This window comes from Macaca fascicularis, chromosome 12, assembly GCF_037993035.2.
Source record: "Macaca fascicularis isolate 582-1 chromosome 12, T2T-MFA8v1.1".
In the NCBI taxonomy this organism is placed as follows: domain Eukaryota; kingdom Metazoa; phylum Chordata; class Mammalia; order Primates; family Cercopithecidae; genus Macaca; species Macaca fascicularis.
This window is the reverse complement of record NC_088386.1, coordinates 86,804,790-86,828,226: the sequence shown is the minus strand read 5'-3', so window position 1 is coordinate 86,828,226 and position 23,437 is coordinate 86,804,790. Positions and strand designations below refer to the sequence as shown.

At 38.6% G+C, this 23,437-nt stretch overlaps 1 protein-coding gene and 1 non-coding gene across 4 annotated transcripts in view; one reads left to right on the top strand and one right to left on the bottom strand.

Annotated features, from left to right (window-relative positions):
- The window catches only part of STAT4 (signal transducer and activator of transcription 4), a 125,454-nt gene that overhangs the window by 22,668 nt on the left and 79,349 nt on the right, over positions 1-23,437 (top strand). The gene's annotated exons all lie outside the window — the stretch shown is intronic.
- LOC123568236 (U6 spliceosomal RNA) lies at positions 7,192-7,298 on the bottom strand. The gene has a single exon (XR_006691438.1). It is a non-coding gene; the product is annotated as a U6 spliceosomal RNA (small nuclear RNA).

Genomic DNA, 23,437 nt, shown 5'->3' with positions numbered 1-23,437 from the left:
AACGAAAATGTGTTAGAGCTGAAAGCACCTCGAAAATCAAGCCATACGTGAATTCCTTCTTGTTCAGTCTGTAAAAATTGTCTTTTTGGTTCTGAATATCCCACAAAGTGAGATTTTTAATATGACAAGGTAAAGCATTAGAAACACATTTTGCAATGCCAAAGAGGAAAGAAAAGTGGCTTGAAATGCAGAGCTGCTCTGAGTCTGTCAGATCCTCTCCTCTTACTCGTGTTGCTTTCTCAGTTCCCTCCTCTTCCTTCCCCTCTATACACCACATACAAAGAGAATAAAAGAGATGACCTCAACCTGAGACCTGAGAAAAATGTGTAGCCACTTTGTGTTAACTCTGAAGGAGTTCTCAGTTGAGGGATCAATATTCATGCCATTTTGCCACACATGGGTAGCAGTCGATTCATCAATCACTCCACAGTTATTTCCCCAACTCCCCAATGCACACCCTCAAAATCTGTCTCCCTTTAAGATAATAAATACCATGATGTCAATATCACAACACTCATATTTCAAAAGCTTAGAGAACTCTGTGTTGTGCTGTTGAAGATGAAATGTGAATTGTCAAGACTTTGTTTGATGCATAATATGGGATCATAAACAGAAGGTGGATGGTGTGCATCACAATTTGTGCATATTACACTAAACTGAAATCCAGTATGATCAATGGAAGACCCCAACCACCTGAAATTTCATTCATGAGCCATTTTGTGCATATCCCTCCAAGCCTTTATTTTATCCTAGATTGATCTTCCTCTTGATTAAATCTTCTTTAACAATTTAATACTGAAGTCCATGATGATTCATCCTTTCCCTGATTTTTTTATTTTCTGTAAAGCTTATGCCAGAGTATGGGGCTTCTTTTTGCAATAATTACTTCATGGATGATGAAACATCATTTTTATTCCAGCGACAGCTTGGATTTCTTAAAAGTAGGGCTCATATAATTTACTTTGGGGTACAATGGCTATCTACTCCACAGATATTTGTTGACTGAATATTGATTACATCATATAGATGTTAACATCAGGATAGTATTGACTGGCAAAGGCATAAAGTGAAGAGAGCTTAGATAAAATTCTTATGTTGGAAGAGTTTGCTACCTAGAATGGAGACAAAGTGCAAATGAATATTTATGATGTAGTGTGGTAAGCACTGTGGTAGAGGCATGTGCCAATGAAAATTCACAGAGTTAGAAACATGTGGGTTGGTTATAAATGCATAGTTCAGGACTCTCTGAAGAGGAGTGGAGGAAAAAGAGTATCTGGTACAGCAAGAGCAAGAACACGACAATGTGAGATTTCCTATCTCACAGACAAGCGAGGCACTTTAAACATTAAAAGGTGATTGAAGACCTTGAATGCCATGCTAAGCAGTTTGGACTTCATAGGGAACCATCAAATGTTTCAATATATTTTTATTGAAAATATATCCAGAGCTGATTTTCTCTCTAGGAAACCCACCCCTTGTCTGCTGTAGGCAAAAGAATATTGGAGAATTCTGACACCGATAGGTTTTTTTTTTCCTCATTCCAACCTCTGTTCTCCCTCTCATCAAATCATCCAGAGACTGGATGAATTTTACTTCCCTAACATAAAAGTTAGCCTCCAGCCTGATCAACATAAGGAGACCCCCATCTCTACAAAAAATTAAAAAAATTAGCCAGGCATGGTGGTGTGTGCCTGTAGAATCAGCTACGTAGGAGATGTGAGGTGGAGGCTCACTTGAGCCCAGAAGGCAGAGGCTGCAGTGACCTGTGATCATGCCACTGTACTCCAGCCTGGATGACAGAGCCAGAATGTCAAACAAACAGACAAGATTAGCTGTAATATACCAAGGTGAGGGGAAACTATTTCATGTGATGAAAAGTCAAGTCCAAGACCTATGTCATCCTGGGTACTTACAGAAGAAGCCCACCCAATCTGTCCAGGAGCTGGCATGGAAACCCCAGCATGTGAATCTGCTGGCCTGACAGCTGTAACAGAAGCTTGCAGAGAAGCTGCCAACCCAGAGGGCAGTCCAGGAAAAAAAAAAATGAGATTTCTACAGCCTCTAGTGTGACAACTAACCATACCACTGAGGAAGTGGGCGGGGAGATACAGATGCTGGTAGAGAAAGACGACATGAAGGTGTTCAAAGTCATCTGTTGATTTTTACTATCTATTGCTTCATTGGTTAGGAGCATCATGGTGGTTGTTAAGCAAAATTTGGGCAGATAATCACCTAAAAAGTAGGATAATTGTGTCTTTTAACTAACAGTTTTTAGAAAATAGTTTGTCTCCATTTCATGGAGATGAAGAACTATAAGAACGCCATCTACACTGTTCTAAAACCACTGTGATTTGGAAACTTTCCAAAGAGATACTTAATCAAAACCAAGACAGCTCAGAAGACTTTTTACCTTAAATAAGCTTCTGACATATTTTAATATAAATTTTGTTAAAGTAGGTTTAATAAGCTAAAGCGTAAAAATGGGAGCAAAAATAAATACATCTGCTTGAAAACAAGTTCGTCAATATAATCCAAATCAGTTCAAAATTAATTTATGTTCAGCTTTAAAACTGTGACTGAAGGGAGTAATGTCAAGTAGATATCTAAACTTAGTAGATCTCTAAATTTAATTTGTAGGCATTGAACAGCTGCCTTTCATGGGTCCAAATGAATAACTTCAAATGTATCCACTTTAATTTACCAACAAGAAGTTCATGACTTAGGGAAGAAGTTGGTTTTTTCATCAAGTCACCAGGCACTCTCTGACCTTTCATTATTGCCTTTCCTAGAGATGACCTGGGGACAAAAGATCTGCTCAACTTAAACCTAACTCTCCCCACACTCCCTTTTGATAATGAGGATCCAGGCCCGACATGTTAACTCATGTCCGTAATCTCAGCACTTTGGGAGGCTGAGGTGGGAGGATCGCTTGAGGCTAGGAGTACAAGACCAGACTGGGCAACATAGTGAGACCCTATCTCCACAAAAAATTAGTTGAGCATGGTATCGTGCGTACACCTGTAGTACTAGCTAGTTGGGTGGCTGAGGTGGTAGGATAACTTAAGCCCTGGAATTTGAGGTTACAGCAAGTTATGATTGCACCACTGTACTCCAGCCTGGGTGACAGAGCAAGGCCCTGTCTCAATAATAATAATAATAAATAATGAGGATCCAGAGCCAATGGCTCAGTAGATAGTCAATTTCTAGTTGTCTATTACCATATGCTCTGATTGTCTACTTTTGTCAAGAACATAGTGATCTCACCTCCAGTGGGGTCCTAAGTGCACAATGAGGCGTGAAGTTGTGCAGGTAGCCAAGAATTGTGTTGGCGCCTAAAAAATGAGAACCTCGTAAATGCCCGTGGCATCAATAACCTGCCTGTTTTATATCATTTAATCTGTGACCTCTGCCTCAGTAGAAAGATATGGGAGGGCCGGGCGCGGTGGCTCAAGCCTGTAATCCCAGCACTTTGGGAGGCCGAGACGGGCGGATCACGAGGTCGGGAGATCGAGACCATCCTGGCTAACACGGTGAAACCCCCGTCTCTACTAAAAAAATACAAAAAACTAGCCGGCCGACGTGGCGGGCGCCTGTAGTCCCAGCTACTCGGGAGGCTGAGGCAGGAGAATGGCGTAAACCCGGGAGGCGGAGCTTGCAGTGAGCTGAGATCCGGCCACTGCACTCTAGCCTGGGCAGCAGAGTGAGACTCCGTCTCAAAAAAAAAAAAAAAAAAAAAAAGAAAGAAAGATATGGGAATGAGAAGATAATCTGTGCCATATCAAACTTTTAAAAAAAGCTGCCCTTCACAGCTTACCACGTTTCCATATTTTATATCTGTCAAGATTTATGTTAGAAATAATTAATATTTCATTGGCTCTCTGTAGCTGAGCAAATCATCAACTCACCAAATCTTTTCCCTTGGATTCTTATATTTCTATTCCTAGCAAATAAAAAGTCTTCCTAGAGGTGGAGACAAAGAACTATAGAGACAGAGATTTCTCTGGCAACAGTGTGGAGTATAGAATAGCAGTGGTGAAACTGGAGGTGTGGAGAGCTGTTTGAACATTATGGTCATAGTGCAAGAAAAAGGAAATTAGGATTCTGATCTAGGAAGTGGCACAGGAATGAAGAATATGTGCTGGAATTGTGAGAGAATTTGGTGAAAGAATTGACATGTAATGAGTAAACGTGAGAAAGTGAAAAATAAGAGATGGCTGAGGGTTTCAGCCTGGGTTATTGACATAGATAGACACGGATGTTGATGCACAGTGAAGATTAGGTTTATGGAGGGAGGTGGGATAACAAGATGAGTTTGATAAACTCTGTGTGATGTACAGTAGGAGGCTATTATAATAGGAAATAACTGGAACTAATGTGTCTATATATTTGCCTGCCTCCTGCATAAGACTGTGAGCTCTTTGAGTGCATTCATCTTTCCTTTCCGGTGCTTAACACAGAGCCCAGCATATACCAAGGGGGCTCGGTGTCTTCTTTTTTTGTTGTTGTTTTTTGAGATGGAGTCTCGCTCTGTCGCCAGGCTGGAGTGCAGTGGCACTGTCTCGGCTCACTGCAACCTCCCCGGGTTCAAGTGTTTCTCCTGCCTCAGCCTCCCGAGTAGCTGGGACTACAGGCACGCACCACCACCAGACCCAGCTAATTTTTGTATTTTTAGTAGAGACGGGGTTTCACCATGTTGGCCAGGATGGTCTCCATCTGTTGACCTTGCAATCCGCCAGCCTCCACGTCCCAAGGTGCTGGGATTACACGCATGAGCCAGCGCGCCTGGCCTCAGAGTCTTTTTTAATAAATGAGAAGTTGAGCTAACATTGAAAATATGAATATTGCCTTATTGCAATGCATATTCCTAACTAAATGGATCAAATGTCATTATTGCAAATTCAGTTTAGATAGAGTTCATAAGGACAATTTAGATTTTAAGATTTTCCTTGCTGAAATCAGCAGTTTCTAAGGATGGAAGGAATTGGTTTTGCAAAGAAGTATACAGATGGTCTCTAACTTAGGATAGTTTGGCTTATGATTTTTCAACTTTATGATGGTGCAAAAGCAATACACACCCAGTAGGAGCCATACTTCAAATTTTGAATTTTGATCATTTCTGAGGCTAGCAATAATAAGCAGTACAATATTCTCGCGATGCAGGTCAGTGGCAGTGAGCCCCTGCTCCCAGCTAGCTAAGCAATCATGAGGCTAAACAACCAATACTCTACAGTGTACTGTATTCAATACGGTATGTGAGATATTCAACACTTTATTATGTAATAGGCTTTGTGTTAGACAATTTTGCCCAATGCTAGGCTAATGTGTTTTGAGCATGTTTAAGGTATGATGTTCAATAAGTTAGGTGTGTTAAACACACTTTCAATTTAGAATATTTTCAACTGATGATGGGTTTATTGGGACGTAGCCCCCTCGTGAGTGGAGAAACATCTGTATTTTGAGAGTATGCTACATGTGAGAGAAGGTCAAGCCGGAAGCAGGAAGGGTGGAGAAAACCTTTCAGCAGAAGGAGGGAGACACTAAACCTCTGGAAGCTGAGAGAAAATGTACTCACTCCGGAGAGGAGTAAGGACTGACGTGAATGGGAGTCCAAGACACACCTAGAACTAGCCTTCACCTGGAGAGGCGGGGGAGGTGGTCTTTCTGAACCACCCCAACTTCCCATGAGCTAAGTCAGGAGTTCTGACACTCTGGACTCTAGGAATACAGAAGATCTTGAAGTTCCTCAAACAAAATGCAGTACAATGACAAAGTGGTTGAGATTCACTTAGAAATTGCACAGGAGAGCTCTTTTTTTTTTTTTTTTTTTTTTTTTTTTTTTGAGACGGAGTCTCGCTCTGTCGCCCAGGCTGGAGTGCAGTGGCCGGATCTCAGCTCACTGCAAGCTCCGCCTCCCGGGTTTACACCGTTCTCCTGCCTCAGCCTCCCGAGTAGCTGGGACTACAGGCGCCCACCACCACGCCCGGCTAGTTTTTTCTTGTATTTTTTAGTAGAGACGGGGTTTCACCATGTTAGCCAGGATGGTGTCGATCTCCTGACCTCATGATCCGCCCGTCTCGGCCTCCCAAAGTGCTGGGATTACAGGCTTGAGCCACCGTGCCCGGCCCGAGAGCTATTTCTTTTCACTGCCCACTCTGTTTCATGAGAAGGTTATACACTCAAACTGAAAGAGGTGTAGACTGAGGTCAGATATTATGTCATATTTTAATACAAGGTACTAAAGTGCATCACTTTTGTGCATCACTTTTTAAAGATGCTTTTATTGATGCAAGATAAGCATATAGTAAAATATACAAAGTTTAATTGTATAGCTCAATGAATTTTTTTATATACATCCATATAACTACCACCAGTTCCAGTCGTAGAATTCTCTCCCATGCTTTTCCTAGTCAGCATCAGTCACAAGGATAACCACTATTCTTGTATCACTGTAGATTTGTTTTGGCTGTCTTGAACTTCATATGAGTGAAATTTCACAGAATAATTTTCTGGAGTTAGACTTTTTTCACTCTATGTTATGAAATTTATCTGTATTTTTCTTTGTTTTGTTTTGTTTTTAATTACAGCTAGTATTCCATTGTATAACTGTAGTACAATTTATTTATTCATTCTCCTGTGGGTGGATACTTAGACTATTTCCAGTTTTTGCTTATTATGAATGAAACTCGGAAACATTTTTGTTTGTATCTTTTAGTAGTGGGTATAAGCACTCATTTCTTTTGAGCATATTCCCAGAAGTAGAATGGTTGGGTAATAGGGCATTAAGATGTGTGGATTTAGGAGATGCTGCCACACAACTTTCCATGGTGGTTGTGGTAATTAACACTGTCACAGAAGTGTGTGAGAGTTCAGTTGCTCTGCTTCCTAGTCAACACATGTTACTGCCAGTCTTTTTTTTTTTTTTCATTTTTATGAATTCAGGGTGTATCTAGTAGCAAATCATTGTAATTTTAATTTCCATTATCCTGATGATTAATAATGTTGAGAATCTTATGCTTTATGGCCATTTTGATATCCTCTTTATTTTTTAAAATTTTTGTAGGTACATAGTTGGTGTATCTGTTTGTGGGGTACATGAGATGTTTTGATACAGGCATGCAATGTGAAATAAGCACATCATGGAGAATAAGGTATTTCCATCCCCTCAAGCACTTCTCCTTTGAGCTACAAACAAAAAATATGGAATGCTTTACAAATTTGTGTGTCATTCTTGATCAGGGGCCATGCTAATCTACTCTGTATCATTCCAATTTTCGTATATGTGCTGCAGAAGCAAGCACTAATATCCTCTTTTTTTTAAGTACCTCTTGAATTCTTTTGCCTATTGATTGATTGATTGATTGATTGAGACAAGGTCTTGCTCTGTCACCCATGCTGGAGTGCAGTGGCTCAATCACCGCTCACTGCAGTCTCAAATTCCCAGGCTCAAGTCATCCTCCCACCTCAGCCTTCTTATAGCTGAGACCACAGGCACATGCCACCATAACAAGGCAGGGTCTCGCCATGTTGCCTAGGCTTTTTGACCATTTAAGATTTTTTTGTCTGTCTCTGTTTTATTAATTTTTAATTCTTTACATATTCCAAGTGGGTCTTTGTCGGAATATGTATTGCTGATGTCTTCTACACTGTTCTTTACCTTTTCAATCTCCTCTACATGGTGTCTTTTGATGAACAACAGTTCTTAGTTTTAATTTAGGCTCAATTTTTTTAATTTTTAAAATGTTACCACTCTTTGTGTCTTTTTTTAAGAGAAATCTTGCTTGCCTTGGATTGTAACATTCTTCTAGGTTTTCTTCTGGGACCTTTAGTGTTTTAATCTTTTACATTTAGGACTATGATCCATTGGATGCCTTTTATATCTGGAAAGAGATAGGGGTAAAGTAGGCTTTTTCCGTGTGGACGCTACACTGGACCTTAGCCAAAAGACTGAGAAGCTATCCATGTGGGTATCTAATTGACCCAGAGCCATTTATTGAAATGACCATCCCTTCCTCATTGCACTGCAGTGGTGTTTTTGACATGAATCTGGGAACTTTTATTTATGTGAGTCTCTTGTATGTTAGTCTATTTGTCTCTCCCTGCACCTAGACCACATTATAGATAACTACCATAGATTTGTAGTCTTGATACATGACAGTAAAAGTCTAGAAACCTTGTTCTCCTTCAAAATTGCCTCGATTTTTCTTGATCCTTGGAATTTTCATATAAATATTAGCACTAGCTTGACAATTTCAACAAATAAACCTGCTGGGATTTTCATTGGAATTACACTGAATCTATAGATCATTTTGGGAAAAAATGACATCTTAATAATTTTGACTCTTCCAATTCATAAACACAAAACATCTCTTCATTTGTTCAGGTCTTCAGTTTCTCTTAGCAATGCTTTACAGTGCTCTTAGATAAGTCTTTCACATCTTATGGATGTACCATAATTTAACTAACCCTCTGGAAATAGGCATTCCTTTTCCATTTTTACTCCATTCTATCTTTATAAGCACAATGAAATTAAAAGCCTCACATGTATTTTAAATTATTTAAAGTGCCATAATTGGTATCTGAAACAACTCATTCTCCTCTCCTATATTCTTATCGACCAGCAAGAATTCAAAGGGCAAAGAACAACCCCCAGGGTGTCCCATCCTTCGGTTTTTAAACTACAGCAGAACCACCTCAATCTAGTTCCTATTATTAAAATCTCTAGGGAACGATATTGCATGAGCAGACTCGGTAGCCTTTCCAAACCCTTACCAATATGATCAGGAACTTCCTCCTCTTGTCACTTGTGCTGTAAATTAAACACATTTTCCCATTGTTCACTTAGTGAGCAAAAGAATTTATCAATGAATGGAAGAACATTATCTCATCTTTTAAAAAATACTTATTTATACATTAGAAGACAGAAACTGTATTTTGGGGACTATTAATTTCCCAAGTCTATAACGTTTTAACTCTACTAAAAAGCTAGATAAATATAGATTCTAATCTCCAAGTTTGTTGATGAATGAAAGAACATGTACCTGGTAAAATGTTCTGTGTAAGGCCTTTTGATAAGCAGGTGAACAACTTTGGTTTCAAGTCTTCTCTCAAAGGTGGCCAACTCTAATAAACTATTAGGCATCAAACCACATGAATGCTGAGCTCTGTAGGGGGCTCATCTCTGAGTTCTTATGGGTCATATCTTTTTGACAATGCAGCTTAGTATCATATTTACTGATTATTAAATAACTTTTTTATTACCAATGTGATACATACCCAACCAAGTTTAGAAAATATAGATGTGCAAAAAGAGTCTGTAATTCTATGTTTAACTGAAAACCACTGTGAACATTATAGTATATTTCCTGCCAATATTAACTTATTTTAAAATTAATATTGTTTTAGAGTCTCCTTCCTAAGCTCTATACATTCACTTAGTCAACATCTTTCCATGCCATTAAATACCCTTTTTAGCATATTTTAATTCACCTATTAATTGGATGTTTATTAATTATTCAGTTTTTCACCAGTTTGCACAGGTGAAGTACACATACCTATTGTTAAAATTTCATTCATATTTGTGATTATTTTGTCAGAACGATAGGTCTTAATTCTGTGCATCAAAACCAGTTGTGTTCGTCTGGGCATCGTGGCTCAAACCTGTCATCCCAGCACTTTGGGAGGCCAGCGTGGGAGGATTACTTGAGGCCAGGAGTTCAAGGCCAGCCTGGGCAACGTAGTGAGACCTCATATTTACAAAAAACAAAAATAGAAAAACTTAGCCAGGCATGGTGGCATGCACATTTAGTTCCAGCTCCATGAGAAACTGAGGTGGGAGCATCACCTGAGTCCAAGAGTTTGAGGTTGCAGTGAGCTATGATCAAGCCACTGCACTCTAAACCTGGTCTACAGAGTGAGACCCCAACTCATAAAATGATCATAATAATCCAAGTTTAATGTGACAAAGCAATTCCATTTCTAGATAATTATCATACAGAAATTCTCACATAGATAAAGAAAAGGATATACATTCAAGAATGATCATCGTATTATTGTTCATAATAAAAATGCAAAAATGATCTTAAAAAGTCTATCCTTAAATGTCCACAATGATTAAATAAATTGAAGTATCTCCATGCAACTTATAGCACTATTAAAAAATTATATCTGAATATGCTGAAATGGGATAATGACTATATTATGTTATTGAATAAAAAAACACAAAACAATGTCTATATGATTACCTGCAGGGAATCAAGGGAGGAAGTGAAAGATTAAGATCTCACCAATTTTTGATTTTTCTATTACTTGAACTTTTAAAAAATAGGCCCCAATTATATTAGTATTAACAAACAAACAAACAGGTTCAACAGATTCCCAGAATTCACTCCCAGAATCTCAAAGGAATGGGGCCCAGAGATCTGCAGTTCATAAAGCTTCACAAATGTTCTAATAAACTGCCAAGGTTGAGACCACAGCCTTAGGATAAATTTCTAAAAGTGGAATTACTATGTCAAAGGGTGTGAAAAATGTTAAGGCTTTTTATAAGAATTGCCAAATTGTCCTTTAGTAACGTGCCAATTCACATTCCCACCAGCAGTGCATAAAATCTCATTCTATCATCAACATGAGTGGTATAAAGTGTTTTAATCTTTGCCAGTTTGATAGATGAAAAATGCCAGGTCTGATTTATTTTGATAGAAGCGCTGGTTTGTTGCATTTGGTTCTCTTTGGAGGACACTCTGTCCCATCTATCTTCCTGTTGAATGGTGTAGATAGATACATCCTTCTCAGTTTCTGTTTCATTACAAAAATCACTTGGGGAACTTGTTAAAAGTGTAGATTTCCGGCTCCCATTTCCAATTTTGACTGAATAGGTCGAAGGTGGAATTTGGGAATGTGGCTCGGAGAGATAGGATTCAGGGAGTTCACAAAGGAGGGATGCATCCAGGCATCGGAAGAAAAATAAGCAATGGTGGATTTAGGGTCTGAGTATTTTGTATTCTTAGAATTGACTCTGCTCATTGCTTGCAATGCCCTCTGCCCAGGATGCAGTTTCCTACTCCCCTAACCATCCTTCAAGTTGCAGCCCACGTCCTGCTCTATGTGTCATTAAAATCCACATCGAATTTTCTCTCCTCTGCACTCCCACAGCACTTAGTGTCCGAACAACTCATCCCGACACTTAATCACACGCTGCAATTACTTTAGATAGATGAGAATTGACTTACAGTAATAAAGATAGAGTCTAATGAGAGTTGTAGAAGTATTATTTTAGGACAAGAAGAAATGCCCGAGGATATCTTGGAAGATAATCCTGCAATAAATTACATTTGTGTTGGCACTAAATTAGATGCAATGGCAAGTCTTTGAAATTTGAAGTCAGAACAGCCTTAAGCTATTAGAAACTTATGCTTCTCTGCTAAAATAAGAGACTACTTTGTATCTTCCAAACTGGCAAAGATGAAAATCCCTTGATACCATTTTTGATTTGTTGTGGGACTGAGCAGCTCAGGTAATTCTAATAATCAGACAAGTTTGGGAAAGAATGCCCCACACTCAGTGTTCTCAGCATTGCCTGCTTTATTAGAATCCCTAATGACACATTTGAAAATTAGCCATGCTCAGCCCCACTCCAGAGATTCTGTTCCTATTGGATTTTGTAAAGCTCCCCAGGTAATTGTAAGATGTAACCAAGATTAAGACTCAGCTCAAAGTAATGCAAAAAGAATCACATGGAGATCTCACATATATTTCACTATTCTTTGCCACTCCAACAGGAGGGATATTTGAGTTGCTTTCTTAGTGGAAGTGATGGATTCCCAAAGATTTATTTACTGCCCACCTCAAGCATCTTGTCATTTCTGAGACGTTTGAGTAAATTTACTTTCAGTCATTTATTCATTCAACAAGTATATGTTGGGGAGTTTCTCTGCCAGGAACACTTCTGATGTTGGGATACAACAGGCAATAAGACAGAGGTGTCTCCTGCCCATGATGTATGTAATGTACCAAAGAGGACAGTAATTAAATAAGTATTTGCAAGTAATTATACTGGAGCTGAGTCTTCAAGCAGCCTTCAGTGGTGTCCTGCTTTACCCAAGAAAGTTAAGTGAAATGGACTGTTCCCAAAGCATGCCACCTTTGTCTAAATTTCATGCAATATGCTTTTAAAAAAATTCTAAATCTACAAGGTTATTCCTTTTAATTTATTGTATATCATAGGTATAAAAGCACTGTATTATCAAACCAGTTCCCTCTTGTCAGCATCAGTGAACAAAAGGTACGTATGTGATCTTGGCTTCACAATGGGAATGGAGGAGTACCATTGACCCTGTCCAGCATGGCCTTTACCAAAGCATTCCATGTCATGAGCAGAGCACAATTCAAGCAAATGAAGTTTTTCTGACAATCCAACACATTCTAAGTTTTTTCTGTGGTCATAATGTTCATTTCAACCAAACATACCATATGATTAATACCTTACTCCTGCAGGAAGTAAGCAGTAATATAGAATAGATACAGTCTTATCTGGCCTTCTGTAAGTAGCCCTACTTGAATAGTCAGAAAGAGGACCTAGTGTTTAGAATAAGAGTACATTTTTGGACTCTTCTCCACCCACCAAATTGAAGCTTATTGATGAATATAATCCTGGCATGACATACACAAGAAAATACACAGTTTATTCTTCACTGTCTATGCATTGAGAGAAAGTCAATATTTCTGAGGACTGAGGTCAGGTACCACCTGAATCACCCAGATACTTAATGTAACTTAAGATTCTCATTGGAAACAAGCTATTGTGATTTTGCTTGTGGGAGGAGCATTCTGTCCAACTGTCACAGGTAACTAAGGACCTGATGAGACACAATGGAAATGGCTCGTCAGCTTTTGCAGAATCTGATAAGATAGCATCAAGACCAAAGCAGATGTTTTCAAAACAGTAGAGTCCTCCAAGACATTGAAATGTGGTTGACAGGTTATGTCTTGCACAAATGAACCAGGCAGAGGGACAAGTGGATGATGGAATCCAACCCATACCCCTCTTATGAAGCTATGTCTCCTAGTGTGAGACATCAAGGTTGCTTTATTTCATTGGATCCATTCCTAACCTCCAAAGAATTATTTTCCTCTCTGAGCCTTGAACAATAGCTTTGTTCATCACCAATGAAGCAGACATTTCATGGCTGCTTACATGTCTATGTTTTCTTTTAGCTTGTGAGTTTTTGAGAACAAAGGACCAGGAATCACCTTGACAAACGGGTTCTTGGTGAATGGGTTTTTGATGAAATGACCTGGAGGTGGAATTATCTTTTTCAACTTTGGATTCCCAATACTCAGCACAGTGTGTGGCATATCTCAGACACTCCATAAGTTTTGGGAGAATTGAAAAACAGATACCTTTTTCTGTTAATAAAAGTAACACATTTTCATACTCGTAAAAAAATCAACATACCAAATATAGAGGGGAAAAACAAATTTACCTTTTTAATCACGTAAACTAATGTGCAATTCAGTACATCAGTTCTGGAAACAAAAAAATAACAACAGTAATAATGACAATACATGAAAGTCTGTGAAATTTTGCCTGCGAGGGTAGGAACATACCTTCCCACTGCTTCAGCAATACATTATGCGGCTGCTGAGCTGAATTGAAAGCAGAACTCCATCCTCTTCAACATTCGTAATTGTTGTCTCTCCACTCCAAAGGCAACCCCCAGCTCTGTAGCCCGTAAAGAAGCATGATCTATAGCAGTGGTCCTGGCAAGTGAAATGACTTTGTAGGAGAGCCCCAGTGCTTTGATCATAGTCAAAAGTGACGTCACTTTTGATAGGATGTGTCATGATGGTGTTGTCACTTGAAGTGACTTCATATTTCTAATAAGTGCTCAGCTGAAAAATATGCAGAGAATGGAAAACACAAGTTACGCAACTGAGAGTTGTGACTTCCTGTTAAACTTAACGGAGGAGGTGAGAATAGAACAGTAAGAAAAACGATACTGAAATGCTTATTTTTTAATATATCATTTCTTCTTTTGCTTTCACCACTTTTCTATACTGCACACAAAATGGACCACAGTATCCATTTATTATATACCATATGCATATGAAAAATAACATTTTAGATATGCAAGGGACCTAAATAATAATATGTATGCAACAAATAACCAGCAAAATTTATTTTTAAGGACATTCTATTCATTTATGGTCTCATTACCATGACTTTGGTAAGACTTCAGGCTATAAATTTTATTCCTTGGCCAACTTTAAAATTATTTTAGCAGTTTAGTATTGAATACTATAACACTTAAGGGTTGAGCTTTTCATTACGTTCACTGGAAATTATTCTTGTCTCTATCACAATTCAGTTAGATACACTAAGTCTAAAAAGCTACCTAAGTTGTAAAACAATTATGGCCCAGATTAAATTATAACAGCAGCTTCCTGTATATCACATCTTAGATCAGACCACAGTTTTCTTCAGAAACAATGTATTTTAAACATCAGATTTGATCAGCCATAAACTCTAGGGGAACCTCCTGTCTGTGGTGGTTGAGCAGAAGGGAGAGGCGTATCAAAAATGATACGTATGAAAACATATTCTTTATATAAATCACATTCTCTATTCCTGTAACATTTCTGTAATGTTCTCTGTTGCTCTTGGGAGTACTCTCTGTACAAAAAGTGTACTTTTAAAAAAATAAGGAATTTTCACAGATTTTCTTTATACTGGTTTCCGTAATTATTTTTTCTCTATCCTATTTCCCTGATCCTTTTGCTGAAACTCCAATTTGGAACACTCTCTAAATTTCATCTTTAACCTATTTAATCTTTCTTCCACATGACAACAAAACACAAATTTGGCCCTAGTGGTACCTAATTGCCTTCTTACATCTCCCTGTGAAGCCAAAAGTTTCCCTGAATCTCTTAAACCAATTCAACCTTCTTCAAATTTGACTACCTTGTATATGTTTCTGAGCATTATTTATATCCAATGCTGTTTCATTCTGTCAAATGCAGCACTTTTCCTTCTCTTCAGTCCAATAAATTTGAAAAAGTGCTTTCTCCTGTGTCCCAAGCTCTGAACTATAACCCTGTTGGAACTCTCAAGATCAAAGGAACAACTATAATATAGGTACTAAGAGACAAGTTCAGATGCAAAGAAGGAAAAATAGGAGAGAGAAAGCTTGTTTGGTGCGACTATTCACAGCAGTCAGATCAGGGCCTGGCAATAATTGCTGTTCAGTACAAATTCGTGGAACAAATAAATGAGTGGCACCAGTAATGTCTGCCAGCACTGGCTGTAGTTGTATGGGCAGGATCTTCGTAAGCAAAGGTGTGAGCAGGTGTTACAAGTGGGTAACACCATGTATGCAAAGACACAGAGGCAGGAAAGCAATGAGACATGGGGAGCTTAGACCAGCACAACTGATGGGCCCACTTGTCCAACTCATGTGAGTATTCCCAGATGGGCAAGAACAGCAGAGAGCTATGGGAATGCCCTTCCTGCAAGAGAGCAGAGTGAACCGGTAGTACAGTGCAGGGCTAAAAGATTCTTTTTCTTAATATATTTGTTCTATTATAGGACTGAATATTTTATGCTTAATTCTGAGTCACAGAATAATTATTGCTTTCAAAAAATTATCCTGAATTTTCCTTCTATGGTTTGTCCAAAGAGCTCTAGATTTGAAGACAGAGCATCATTGTTCTGCTTCCACATCTACCATTTGTAACTGGGCGACCTTCCCCTCCCTAGGCTTCAGCGTTCCTCACTGCAGAAATGGAGTAATAATAACACCTCACAAAGTTGTCAAAAATGAGATCATATTTGGGAAAGTAATAACAGTAATAACAAAAGCTTCCTTTTTCTTAGATTGATTCATTGCTTCTTTTGGTTTCATCACTATCCTATACTACATATAGATTGTGCCACAGAACATGTTTTAGTAAAAAGTATATATGCATACATATACACATTTGTATTAATCCATTTGCAAATATGCAGCTTAGAACAATGATGACCATTTACTCTAGAAACACCGGTACACAGTGCTACTTTCATTACCTCATTATATCCTCACAACAATCCTGGCAGGTACGTAATGTTATTTCCCCCATTTTACAGATGAGGGAACTGAGGCTTGGAAAGGTCACACTGTTGCCCAAGGTCACATAGCTAGGAAATGAGAGAATTTGGATATGATTTGTTTTTTTTTTTAATCCAGAGTCTATGCCCCAAATGCTACATACATGTAGGTACTTTCTCCAAATTTTGTCTTTATATTTCTCCAAAAACACGTAGTTTATGATAATTTCTAGCAACCTTAAAGAGGTATAATGATATATAATAAATACATATTTAAAGTGTACAATCTGACAAGTTTTGACATAAGTATACACCCATGAAATCATTACTACAATCAAGATAATAAAAATACCAGCACCCATAACAGTTTCCTCATGTCCCTTCCTAATCCCTCCCTCCTACCACTCTGTGCTCTGTCTGCCAGCCCCAGGCAGCCATTGATCTGCTATTGTTCACTATAGATCAGGCTGTATTTTCTAGAGTTCAATCTAATTAGAATCATACAGTATGCACTCCTTTCTTTTTTTCTAACAGATAGGATCTTTCTCTGTTGCTCAGGCTTGAATGCTGTAATGCAATCAGAGCTCACTGCAGCCTCAAACTCCTGGGTTCAAGCACTCCTCCCACTCAGCCTCCTGAGAGCTGGAACTACAGGAGAGCACCACCATTCCTGGCTAATTTTTTATTTGTTTTTATTTTTCGTAGAGATGGGGTCTCACTATGTTGCCCAGGCTGGTCTCTAACTCCTGGCTTCAAATGATCTTCATGCCTCAGACTCCCAAAGTGTTGGGATTACAGGCATGAGCCATCACACTCAGCCCCATGCAGTTCTTTTTAACTGGCTTCTTTCACTCTGCATAATTATTTCAAGATTCATCCACATTTTTGCATGAATCAAGTGTTCATTTCTTTTTATTACTGAGTAGTGTTCCATTGTATGGATATACTACAGCTTGTTTATTTATGATCATTTGAAAAAAAATTATACTCTGAAATATTCAAGAACTGAAAAAGCAAATTATATTCTTAAATTGTTAATATTCTGCTTCTTAATTTACATTTACTTTAAAATTTGTTATGCATGTCTTCCTAAAATGTTAACTATATCTCTAAATTGAAAAAGAATGGGATAAGAAGTTAAATAGAAGAGAGGAAAAGGATAAGGCATTGTCCCCCAGATATGACATCACTCCCGTCTTAAATTAATTTTGAAACCTGACTCTTGCATGCATGCATATAAAATCTGTATTTTTGCTTTCTATATGTAATATTCTACATTTGAAATTTTATATTTAAAATATAATTCACTGGTCATGATGGCTCATGCCTGTAATCCTAGCACTTTGGGAGGCTGAAGCAAGTGGATTGCCTGAGTTCAGGAGTTCAAGACCAGCTTGGGCAACATGGTGAAACCTCGTCTCTACTAAAAATACAAAAAATTAGCTGGGCCTGGTGGCACCCGCCTGTAACCCCAGCGACTCAGGAGGCTGAGGAGGGGAATCGCTTGAACCCAGGAGGTGAAGTCTGCAGTGAACCGAGACTGCGCCACTGCACTCCAGGCTGGACGACAAAGGGAAACTTGGTCTCAAAAAACAAACAAACAAAAATTTAAAAAAATATATAATTCAATGTAGTGCTCTAAATTTTAGAAACTCAGTGATATGGTACTTCAGTTGTATCAACTGAAATTCATGCATTTTCTTCTTGGCAATATAGTTATAAGTGGCCAATAAATTCTCCACCTTGGATACATGTATACCATGAAATAAAAAGCACTTTAAAGAAAGACAAAAAGTCTTTTTCAGACCTTCAGATTGGAATTAATATGATACCCAGCTCCAAATGTTGTGTTAGAGATACCCATGGATGTCAGATAGGCTAGAGTCTGGCTTCCCTCAGCCCGTTTCCCTGCCTATAAAATAGGAATACTAGCTATCTTGCAGGGCTACAGTAGATTTTGAATGAGAAGATATGTGTGAGCACAGGGCATATAAAAGGCATTTATAAATGTTATTCCCCAGTGCTAGTTCCTCCCATGTCCCTTATTTTTAAGACTTTAGCCTCCCTGGAAACTTTCATATGCTTCCCAACACTGATCACAGAGCCAGACACATAGCTGAAACCTGAATATTGCTGAATAAAGACCTTTTCTTCCTAGCTCTGGCATCAATGCAAATCTATGTTTGTGCAGACTGAGGAATGGTTTTGTGGTCATGTTTCCATAGGGACATCTAGTATTGTTTCTTCAAGTGGTTGAGGCTGCTGTGTGGCCAGCATCTGATGCAGAGCCCCATGGAAGGTGCAGTGGTTGGATCCTAGGTGGGTGGTGACAACTCATATTGGAAACCAGGGGTTTGCATATTGTGGCCTTTCTCAATGAATGGGGGCCCCTGGGAAACCTAACAGCCTTAAGGCACTGTTTAGACTAGCTAGAGCGTTGATATTCCCTCAAAGGAGGTAATTAGTAAACCAAGTACCATGCAATTGTGAGGTGCCCAAAGAAATTGCCAGCAAGCCCCATCAAGGGACCCTTGGAGACTTGAAGTGCTTAGAAAACTGACCATGTTGAATTAAAAAACGATCACAGAAAACCAACAGTGGGATCCTTTTTGAGGGATAGACTTGGGAAATAATAGAATGAAAACATTCTAAGGACCACTGGAATAAGAGAAATCTAATGCAAGCTACAACATGAAGGAAGGATCATTAAAATGTTTAAACTTCTCCCTACACTATTGAAAGCCTTCTGGAGGGGCTTTGACCTGGTTTGAGTTCCAGGTCGGCCTTTAACGAGGCACATGATCCCAACAAAGCCACCTCATTTCACAAATCCTCAATTTTCCCATGCGTGAACTGGTGAATTAATAGCATCTATGTTTCTGAATTATTTGAAGGGAGACTACCTGAGATAAGAGTGGGAATAGACAAACCAAACACAGAGCCTTGGATGTAGTAGGTGTTCAATAGATACTTGCTGAATGAATGTCTGAAGGAGACATTCTCTTCTTAGCTATCCAAATGGAACTCATCACTCTGGCTTCCCCCCTTGTCTTTAAAAAAACAAAACAAAAACCCTGTCATTATATTTTTATAAGTTTCTTTGAAAAGTTGAGAGATTTTTTCACCAAAATGAATAGAATTTCCTTTTGGCCTCTGTTTTTCGCTTGTAGAAATGGAGATAATTCCCCCTGCCTCCTAGTGATGCCGTACGACCCACAGGAAATCAGTGAAAGCACTCAACAAACATCTAAAATGCTTCTCTTCTCCGTAGCAGATACACTTACTAGTGCATTGCTAATCCTTACAGGTGTGTGAACAATTCAAATAGTTGGCAAGTGCCTTTGATAAATAGGAAAGTAAATAAAGCTAATAATTTGTCATTTTTCCAGTAGAAACCAAGAGGCTTCTGTTTTTGCCAAGTGGAAAAAGGTTTGTCACACAAGCAGTTTTATTTTTCAGAAAGTGTAATAGACATGGAAAATTCAATTAAGGAAAACTATTTTGTTAGTGAGTCTTTATCAAATTTTGAAGGGCATGTACACAGTGTTTTAGAAATTTAGGGGGGTTTCCATTAGTGAATAGCACTTGTTTTGGCTGTGACCTTTTAGCTGGTTTAAATCTGTCGGGCCCAACCACAGAATCACGGTCCCAGATCATGCACTTGTTTTCTCCTTTTAACCTATTCATCACCGTTTTGCTGATGTTGACCAAAAGGTTTCCTTTTCTAAGTAAGAAAAATCCATCTACTTTTAAGCTCTGTATAACTTGCATGCATGAAGTGCTGAAGTGAAATAAGCAATGTTTCACCTGTCCCTTTTCTTCTTCCCCCACCACCACCTCCTCTTCATTTCGTATTTGACTTATTTGTCCTGAACACTTCAAAGTCAGTTTCTGAATCTGTTTCTCAATGCATCATATGTGCAAGTGAAAGAATCTGTTTTCGAAAGGATGTTCATCTTCAATGAACAAGACTGTCACCATCATTAAGTTTATAGTTATAAGGTTTACTTTTTTCTCACTAAGTTCTCTTATTTTCTGTCTTTTTTTTTTTTTTTTTTTTTTTTTTTTTTTTTTTTTTGAGATGGAGTTTCAATCTGTTGCCCAGGCTGGAGAGCAGTGGTGCAATCTTGGCACACTGCAACCTCTACCTCCCGGGTTCAACAGATTCTCCTGTCTTAGCATCCCAAGTAGCTGGGATTACAGATGCCTGCTACCATGTCTGGGAAATTTTTCTATTTTTGGTAGAGATGGGGTTTCGCCATGTTGACCTGGCTGGTCTTGAACTCCTGACCTCTGGTGATCCACCCGCCTAGGCCTCCCAAAGTGCTGGGATTACAGGCGTGAACCACTGCACCCGGCCAAGAATGGATAATGTCTTTATTTCATCCTTGGTGTGCTTCAAGGATTATAATAATAGTTTTCAGAGATCATGAAAATTACTCCATTTTGTAAAATATGGGCATCAATGAAAGAAATGTTCTATAGAAACTTTGGGCCCTTCATCCTATAGAAATGTTGGGACTTCTCATAATAAATACCTGCTGAAAAACTAAAGCTATCATCAAGATTCTCTTCCTGTGACCATACGTTAGGACATCAGGAAGGTATGGTAGTAATCTGGGTTGCAAAAATAAATTGTCCTGAATGTTTTCACTTGGCCCGTAAACTGACGCCATATTTGCTAACCTAACAAACAAAACACTACATCAAAACCGAAAGATGGACACAGAATTTAAGGAAGCCTAATGTTTAACTGTACATGGGTCCACAGATCAGATACCTGGGGTTAAAACCCTGCCTCAGATTTATTAGCAACATGTTTTTGGGCAAGTTACATAACCCCAGCCTCCCCTGCACCTTGCTCTCTTTATCTTCTGTGTAAAATGGAGATAGTAATAGTATTATGCCCATTACTATAGGGCTGTTGTGGGGACCAAATGACAGTTCAATTAGAGCTTAGTGTGGTGCCTGACACTCAGAAAGTGCTCAATAAATGTTATTTTATAAATATTTTTGTTTAAGATTGTTAACAGGCAGGAAAATTATAAGGAAGAAATAAAGATGGACTCTGGATTTCAGTCAGTAAATAGACTTCGAGTGCATATTGAGTCAGCATGCTAGGTTTGACCCTGGGGATAAAATAACTACTATCATACCAAAGACCTCACAAAACAAGGAGGCTCAATCCCTGAAGCTTTTAACCATTTTTCATCTTACTTATCTCACTGGACACTGTGTAAGAAACATCTATATTTCATTTCACGCAACCATACGTTTCTACTGCTGACATTCATGTGTAGAGTACTTGAATTTCATACATGTGTCTATCAAGTCCAAATATCACTTGACTAACAATCCAAATGCATCACCAAACATGCACATCTCACCTCCGCAGGCAGCAACATCCTTCTCACCTAGAGTATTACAGAAATATTCCCTTATGAAATAGGTGTTCTCCACATACTATAAGATTCCTAACAACAGGATCTGCCCTAATTCTAATAGGGCTCACTCTTACAGGGTTGTGCAGTCTTCCTCTGTCCCTGAAGGCTGTATGTTTACTTTTTCTAAAATGATTTGTTGACTCATGCACATTTTTCCCCAGAGAGCTATTCAAATTGAATACATTTTATTTTATTTTATTTTATTTTATTTTATTTTAGAGATGGGATCTCACTCTGTCGCCCACGCTGGAGTGCAGTAGCGCCATCTCAGCTCACTGCAACCTCCACCTTCCAGGTTCAAGCGATTCTCCTGCCTCAGCCTCCCGTGTAGCTGGGACTACAAGCATGTGCCACCACGCCCGGCTAATTTTTTGTATTTTTAGTAGAGACAGGATTTCACCATGTTGGCCAGACTCGAACTCCTGAAGTCAGGTGATCTACCTGCCTCAGCATCCCAAAGTGCTGGGATTATAGGCATGAGCTACCGCACCCAGCCTAATTTTTTTTTTTTCTAAGCAAACACTACACCATGAAACTTAAACAGAATTAGGCATGTGTTTTGATTTGTCTTCTGCCAAGTTGGAAAAATTCCAAGTACCTAGTGATTTATTTGCCACAAAAGCACAAATGAGATCCCAAGGGTTATGGTTTCTTTTGTAACATCTGTATTCTGAGGGATGCCTAATTTATTTTTAGCATGAGATAAGCTGACAACAGAACAGAAAAATTAAGAGAGAGGGAATTGTAATGACATTTAATTCAACTCTTAATATTACTGATGATTCAGTTGAGGTGATAATGACCTGAACAAAATTCCTTAGTAACAGAAAAGCCACCGCAAGGTCCCTCTTCAGCCCCTGCTCTTTCCCCTGTCGTCTTCACAGCAAATTCCAGTGAGGCACCCACAATCTCAGGTCCTCCACAAGGCCCCTGTGCTGATGCCAACACACTACAGAACTTGGGGTTATTTATTTTCTGTTCATATCCTTTGGCGAGGATAACTAAATACTAAGAAATCAGGAACAACCTAACTGCCCATGACAGAGAAATGACTTCATAGGTTCATCTGACCAAGCCAGGTACTTCAGTACCAAGAATTTATTTAGCGTTGTGTTTTTGAAGACTAACGATATGGAAATACATTAAGTGAAAACTACGGAATACAAACTTTATCGTGATTTCAAATTTTTAAAACTGGAAGGAAATATATTAAAATGTCACCAATGCTTTAGTGGGTAAAATGAAGACTGGCTTTTTATTTTTCTATTTATGCTTTCGCTGTGTTTTATATATTTTATACAGTGGATATGTGTTTTAGTAATCTAAAAGACAATATAATGTAAAAACCAAATAATACTGGTTAAAATAATCTGCTGCACTCATGATCAATCAGGAGAGAGGAGTCCATAGCTGTAAAGACCACTGTTTTAAAAAGAATGAGCAAACACGCATACGTTGCCTACTGTATGTGTCATCCCTTCATGAATTTGGTGTGGGTAGAACAATGTAAAGGTTTTGGCTTTTATTTTGAAATGAGAAACCATTGGAAGGTTTTGGGTAGAGGAATGGCATGATTCATCTTGGATTTCAATAGGATCACCCTGGCTGCCATGTCGAGAATAACCTTCTGGAAAGCGAGGGCAAAAGCAGGGAACGAGGAAGATGGTGACAAGCCAGGTTACAAAGGAGGGTAGTGGTACAAGGGGTGAAAAGAGTTGGATTCCAGCTACTTATCTATCACAGTGTTAGACTTTGAAAACTATTTTCCCATGATCTGTTTTTTATTATATGGAGATTTAAATATATCTTTTATTTTGTATTTTTATCCACAGAACCTGTGATGACTCTAAAAAGCCTTGGGTATAATAGGCCTTCTCCCTGAAAATAATGCCAAGTCTGATTATACCTT